Genomic DNA, 8,166 nt, shown 5'->3' on the forward strand with positions numbered 1-8,166 from the left:
ATACACATAAAAAAACTGGTCATGTGTGGTGGCTCACACCTGTAATCCCAGCACTTTGGAAGGCTGAGGTGGATGGATCACTTGAGGTCAAGAGTTTGAAAGTAGACTGGCCAAGAGGGCGAAACCCGTCTCTACTAAAAATAGAAAAATTAGACGGATGTGGCAGCCTGCACCTGTAATTTCAGCTACTCGGGAGGCTGAAGCATGAGAATTGATTGAACCCGGGAGGCAGAGGTTGCAGTGAGATTGTGCCACTGCATTCCAGCCTGGGCTACAGAGGGAGACTATGTCTCAAAACAAAAACAAAAACAAAACTAGTGTAACAACTACTTACATAGCACTTACATTGTATTAGGTATTATATGTAACTATAGATGATTTAAAGTTTATGAAAGGAGGTGAGTAGGTTATATGCAAATACTATGCCTTTTTTTTCTTTTTTGAGACAGAGTCTCACTCTGTCACTCAGGCTGGAGTGCAGCGATAAGATATCAGTTCACTGCAAACTCCACCTCCTGAGTTCATGATTCTTCTGCCTCAGCCTCCCGAGTAGCCGGGACTACAGGCACGCGCCACCATGCCTGGCTAATTTTTGTATTTTTAGTAGAGACGGGGTTTCATCATATTGGCCAGGCTGGTTTCGAACTCCTGACCTCGGGATCCGCCTGCCTCAGCCTCCCAAAAGTGCTGGGATTACAGGTGTGAGCCACCGTGCCCGGCCTACTATGCCATTTTATGTAAGGATCTTGAACATCTGTGGATTTTGATATCTATGGGGAGTCCTCAAACCAATCTCCCATGGATGCTGAGGGACAACTGTACAAATATCGAACAATTGAAAAGGCCACAGATAACTAGAAGTAAAAAATAGTTACTGGCTTGAAAAAAGGTAAGAATACCTTATAATTGCACCACATTTTGTAGGTCTCACAGGGTTTCCACATTCCCTTTCCAATATAATAAATAAAACCTTATAAAAGCAATTGAGGCTGAGTGCAGTGGCTCACACCTGTAATCCCAGCACTTTGGGAGGCTGAGGCAGAAGGATCATTTGAGTCCAGGAGTTTGAGACCAGCCTGGGAAAGATAGGGAGTCCTTGTCTCTACAGAAAATTAAAAAAAAAAAAAAAAAAAAAAAAACAAAACCAGTGTCATGCACCTGTAGTCCCAGCTACTCAGGAGGTTGAGTTGGAAAGATTGCTTGAGACCAGGAATTCGAGGTGACAGTAAGCGAATCACGTCACTGCACTGCAGCCTGGGCAACACAGCGAGACCCCATCTCTTAAATTAAAAAAAAAAAAAAAGCAATTGAATCTCAATAGGTCAAGTCACTTGCTCAAAGTCACACACAAACCACAGACTTAGGACTCAAACTCCTTGTTTTCACTTTATGTGCAGAGGCCTAACTTACAGAATCTGCCTCCCACCTTTTTCAAAGGTAGTTTACACTTTTTTTTTTTTTTTTAAAGCATTGAAAGTAAAGGCAGAAATGACTTTTAAAGTGCTACATTTTCAGGGAAAAAAAGTGGATCAGGAACTTTAGTTTCCATTCTGGCATGTAAGGAGTTTAGAAGTCACCACTCCTGGCTGGGCACCATAGCTCATGCCTGCAATCCCAGCACTTTGGGAGGCTGAGGCAAAAGGATTACTTGAGCCCAGGAGTTCAAGACCAGCTGGAGCAACATGGCAAAACCCCACCTTTACCAAATATACAAAAATTAGCCAGACATGGTGGCACGTGCTTGTAGTCCCAACTACTCGGGAGGCTGAGGTGGAAGGATCACTTGAGCCTAGGAGTTAAGGCTGCAGTGAGCCAGGATTATACCACTGCATTATAGCCTGGGCAACAGAGCAAGACCTCCATCTCAAAAAAAAAAAAAAAAAAAAAAAAAAATCACCACTCCATCTTAACAAGTAAAAGAGCTGAGTCAACTGAAAAATCAACAGCTCTTCTTAGATCCAGAAGAGATGGGAGGTCATAGATCAAATACCAAATTGGAAAAACAGGTGAATGTAGATAATCACCTCTTACTTACTGGCGCAGAAACCTTCATGGGAATCAGTGCTGGAGTGGGAAAACCTGAACTGTAATTGATAAATTCCTGGAGGCTTGGTGTGGACAAGTCTGCAAGATAAAAACTTTATTGGGAGGCTCCCACACTTTCGTAGTTTTACCTCCAGAGGCTCCACTAGGTTCTCACAGTGAATTCTGGAGAAAGATCCTCTCGTGCTTCCATCAAGGGGAGAGGAAAAGGAACCATCTTGAAATACCCCAGAGCATTCTGTTCTTGTGAACAAGGTCTTCCCTCAGAAGAAATTACTTAACTGGAGCCTAACCTGGTGGGGTTTTATGACAGCCTAACTGATCTGGGGGAAGGGAAATACCCAGTTCCAGCCTAATCTAGCTATGTTGTCCCACCTAAGGAGAGGGGGAGACTGAGAAGCACCTGTGAAGTTCACAGTCCAGAGACATAGGCTCACTAAAAGACTGAGACCTAATTATTGGACTGTAGAATGCTTCCTTTCCCTCCACACCTTGCCACCACATTACTAAAGTCTTATTTACAGTAGTTCCTTTAGCCCAATACATCATGCCTAGCTGTCAAGAAAAAATTACAAGGTATACTAAAAGGCAAAAAACATAGTTTGAAGAGACAAAGCATGCATCAGAACCAGATGCTCTGGATAAAGTAGACAGCATGCAAGAACAGGTAGGCAATGTAAGCAGAGAAATGGAAATTATAAAAAGAACCAAAAGAAGTGTTAGAGAGGCTAGGCGGTGGCTCACATCTGTAATCCCAGCACTTTGGGAGGCTGAGGTGGGCCGATCATTAGGTCAGTTCAAGACCAGCCTGACTAGCATAGTGAAACCTCATCTCTAATAAAAATACAAAAATTAGCCAGGCATGGTGGCACATGCCTGTAATCCCAGCTACTCAGGAGACTGAGGCAAGAGAATCCCTTGAATCCGGGAGGCAGAAGTTGCAGTGAGCCGAGATCGTGCCATTGCACTCTAGCCTGGGTGACAGAGCAAGACTCCGTCTCAAAAAAAAAAAAAAAAAACAAAAAAAATAATGTTAGAGATCAAAAACAGTGCAATAGAAATGAAAAATGTCTTTGATGTGCTTATTAGTATACTAAACGTGCTGAGGAAAACATTTCTGTGTTTGAGGATATCTCAAGAGAAACCTCCCAAACTGAAAAACAAAGAGAAAAAAAGACTGAAAAAAACAACAGAAAAGAATATCTAGGAACTGTAGGACAATTACAAAAGGTGTAAATGTGTAATGAGAATACCAGAAGGAGAAGAAAGATAATACGGAAGAAATATTTGAAACAATAATGATTGAGAATTTCCCCGAAACAGTGTCAGACACCAAATCACAGATCCAGAAAGCTCAGAAAACACCGATAAGAATACATGTTTTTTTTAAAAAACCCTACACCTAGGTATACCATATTTAAACTACAGAAAATTTAAGATAAAGAAACAATCCCTGTAGAAACCAGAGGTAAAAAAAAATCTTACAGAGAAGAAAATAATTACTTCCAATTTCTCCTCAGACAGTATGCAAGCAAGAAGAGAGTGGAGTAAAATATTTAATGTGTTGAGAGAAAAAAAATCCCACCAACCTAGAATTCTGTATACTGTTAAATCATCCTTCAAAAGTGGAAGAGAAATAAAGGTCTTCTCCGACAAACAAAAATTGGGGGAATTTGCTGCCAGTAGACCTGCCTTGCAAGAAATAGTAAAAGAATTTCCTTAGAAAAAAGAGAGAGCATATAGGTCAGAAACTCAGATATACATTAAGAAGGAAAGAACGTCGGAGTAAGTGAAGGTAAAATTTAAAAACTTTGCTTTTCTTATTTTTAATTGCTCTAACAGATAACATTTTTTTAGAGCTTTGGGAGAATTTATTGGAGCAGATTTTGTGTACGAAAAAGGTGCTGGGCAGGTGTCATGCCTGGTGGCCCCTTTATGGCCATCAGTTGGTTGGCCAGACTGCAATGGCTACAGTAGCCATAAGCAGCAACTAAATCACCATTATTATCCGACAAGAGGTTGACTTTCTATCCACCATGTTCAAATGCCTGGTTTCAGAGCAAAGTTTTTCATCTGTGTTCTCCAGCAAATTGGCAAAGCTGTTAATTATCTCATTTTGTCCATCCAATTCATTCCCAATTTCCTGCCCCATTTGTTTTTGGCAACTTACGATGGAGGAAATGGCATCAAAGCCTGTGTCCTGTTCTTTGGTAATTTTCTGCTTGCTATTGTCAGCGTTCATTAAAACCCAAGCCTCTTTTCTCCTCTGGCTCCTCAAAGAGCCAAGGGTTGGGCACTTCCTAACAGATAACAGTTTGTTCAAAATAACAATAGCAATAATGTTCTTGATTACATATTGCATATATATATTTATATTTATGTATGTTTATGTATAAGTGAAACAAATGACAGCAATGATACAAGAGATGTGGGAGGGAAATTAGGATTATTTTGTTATTATAAGGTACTCACACGACCTGTGAAGTCGTATGGCATATTCAAAAGTGACTCAGATTAGTTGTAAATGTATATTGCAAACTCTAGGGCGATCATTTTAAAAGGTTAGAAAAAAAGAAGTATAACTGATATGCTAAGAAATGAGAAAAAATTAATTTATATGAAATGCTCAATTGTAATGACAAAAGGCAAAAGAAAAAAAAGGGTGGAAGATAAAAATAAGAACAAAGAACAAGGAGAACAAATAGAAAACAGTAAAAAATGTAGTAGATGTTAATCAAACTGTATTAATAATCACTTTGAATGTCAATGGTCTAAATTCACCAGTTAAAAGCAAGAGATTGTCAGAGTGGATCAAAAAACAAGACCCAACTATATGTTGTATACAAGAAACCCACTTTAAATATAAAGACACATATAAATGGATAAAGATACACCTTGACAACACTAATCAAAAGAAAGCAGAATTAGCTATGCTTATGTCAGGCAGAACAGATTTCAGAGCAAGGAAACTGATTGGGAAGAAAGAGGAACATTACATAATGATAAAGGGGTCAATTCTCCAAGAAGACATAACAATCCTTTACCCAATGTATGTACCTAACACAGAGTGTCAAAATATGTGAAGCAAAAACTGACAGAACTGGAAGGATAAATAAATGAATCCACTATTATAACTGGAGACTTCAACACGCCTCTCTCAGGAATGGACAGATCCAGCAGGCAGAAAATCAGTAGGGCACAGTTGAACTCAATACCACCATCAATCAACTGGATGTAATTGACATCTATAGATGACTTTATTAAACAGTAGCAGGTTACATATTCTTCTCAAAGTCACGTAAAACATTTACCCAGATAGACCACGTTCTGGGCCATAAAATATACCTTAACAAAATTTTTAAAAATGAAAATAATGTAGTGTCTGCTCTCAGACCACAATGAAATTAAACTAGATATTAATAACAGCAAGGTAGTTGGAAAATCCCAATATACTTGGAGATTGAACAATACACTTTTATATGTTTATTCTTCTCAAGAAAAAATTAAAATATTTTAAACTAAATGAAAATGAAAGCCAGGCATGGTTTGAGGTTACAGTAAGCTATGATCGCACCACTGCACTCCAGCCTGGGCATCGGAGTGATATCCTGTCTCTAAAAAAGAAAAAAAATTATATGAAAAATACAACTTACCAAATTTATGGGATGCAGTAAAAGCAGTGCTTAGAGGGAAATTTTTATAGCATTGAATGCATATATTTGAAAAGAAGAAAGATCTAAAAATCAATATTCTAAGCTTCCACCTTAGGAAACTAGAAAAAGAAGAAGAAATTAAGTCTGAACTAAGTAGAAGTAGCCAGTCATAGTGTCTCACACCTGTAATCCCAGCACTTTGGGAGGGTGAAGTGGGAGGATTGCTTGAGGCCAGGAGTTCAAGATCAGGGTGGGCAACATAGTGAGACTTACTCTCTACAAATAAATTAAAACAATTAGCCAGGCGTGATGGTGTGTGCCTGTAGTCCAGATACCTAGGAGGCTGAAGTGGGAAAATCACTTGAACCCAAGAGTTTGAGGTTACAGTGAGCTATGATTGCATCACTGTACTCCAGCCTAGGTGACAGACCCTGTCTATTAAGTAAATAAATGAAAAGTAGAAGAAAAGATTATAAAAATTAGAGGTGAAATCAATGAAATTAAAAATAGGAAATCAAAATCTGGTTCTTTGAAAAGATTAATAAAATCAATGAACTTCTTCCCGACTTAATACTTCCTATAAAGCTACAATTATCAAGACAGTATGGTATTGGTGAAAGACTAGAAAAACACGGCCGGGCGCGGTGGCTCAAGCCTGTAGTCCCAGCACTTTGGGAGGCCGAGACGGGTGGATCACTAGGTCAGGAGATCGAGACCATCCTGGCTAACACAGTGAAACCCCGTCTCTACTAAAAATACAAAAAACTAGCCGGGCGAGGTGGCGGGTGCCTGTAGTCCCAGCTGCTCGGGAGGCTGAGGCAGGAGAATGGCTTAAACCCGGGAGGCAGAGTTTGCAGTGAGCTGAGATCCGGCCACTGCACTCCAGCCTGGGCGACAGAGCGAGACTCCGTCTCAAAAAAAAAAAAAAAAAAAAGACTAGAAAAACAGACCAATAGAATAGAATAGAGAGCCCAAAGTGAACCCACATAAATATAGTCAATTGACCGTTGACAAAGGAGCAAAAGCAGGACAATGGTACAAAGACAGTCCTTCAATAACTGGTGCTAGAAACCTGACATCCACATGCAGAAAAAAATGAATCTAGACACAGATCTTATACTCTTCACAAAAATTAACCTAAAATGGGTCACAGACCTAAGAGTAAAACATAAAACTATAGTAACTCCTACAAGATAACAGGAAAAAATCTAGATGACCTTGGACTTGGTTATTACTTTTCAGATACAACATCAAAGGCACAATCCATGAAAGAAAGAATTGGTAAACTGGACTTTATTAAAATTAAAAAAGGTTACTCTGCAAAAGACCCTGTGAATTGAATGAAAAGGCAAGCCACAGACTGGAAGAAAATATTTGCAAAAGACATATTTGATAAAGGACTGTTATCCAAAATATACAAAGAGCTCTTAAAACTCAACAATAAGAAGAAAAAGAACCTGGCCAGGTGTGGTAGCTCACACCTGTAATCCTAGCACTTTGGGAGTTCGAGGCAGGCAAATCACTTTGGGTCAGGAGTTTGAGACCAGCCTGGCCCACATGATGAAACCTCGTCTCTACCAAAAACTACAAAAATTAGCCGAGTATGGTGGTGTGTGCTTGTAATCCCAGCTACTCAGCAGGCTGAGGCAGGAGAGAATGGCTTGAACCCAGGAGGCAGAGGTTGCAGTGAGCTAACATTATACCACTGCACTCTGGCCTGGATGACAGAGTAAGACTCTGTCTCCTCCCCACCCCCCGCCCCCCAAAAAAAAGAAAGAAAGAAAGAAAAGAAAAAAGAAAAGATAACAAAGAACCTGACCAAAAAATGGGCCAATGACCTTAACAGGCACCTCACCAAAGAAGATATTGGTGGTAAATAAGTATATGAAAAGATATCCCACATCATATGTCAGGGAATATCAGGGAATATCATATCAGGGAATGCAAATCACAACAGCAATGAAGTACCATTACATATTGATTAGAATGGCCAAAATCTAGAACTGACAACAATGAATTCCCTGAGGAGGATGTGGAGCAGCAGGAACTCTCCTTCAATTTCTGGTGGGAATTCAGAATGGTACAATGAGTTTGGAAGACAGTTTGGCAGTTTCTTACAAAACTAAACATACTCTTGTCATAAGATTCGGCAGTCATGCTCCTTGATATTTACCCAAAGGAACTGAAAACTTATGTCCACACAAAAACCTGCACACAGATGCTTACCACAGCTTTATTTGTGATTGTCAAAAATCAGAAGCAACCAAGATGTTCTTCAGTAGCTGAGTGAATAAATGGTGGCACATCCAGAAAATGGGACATTATTCAGCGCTAAAGAGAGATGAGCTCTCAAGCCACGAAAAGACGTGGAAGAAATTTAAGTGCATATCTGTAAGTGAAAGAAGCCAATCTGAAAAGGCTACGTACTGTGATTCCAACTACATGACATTCTGGAAAAGGTAAAACTATG

Source organism: Macaca thibetana, chromosome 11 (genome assembly GCF_024542745.1).
Source record: "Macaca thibetana thibetana isolate TM-01 chromosome 11, ASM2454274v1, whole genome shotgun sequence".
In the NCBI taxonomy this organism is placed as follows: Eukaryota; Metazoa; Chordata; class Mammalia; order Primates; family Cercopithecidae; genus Macaca; species Macaca thibetana.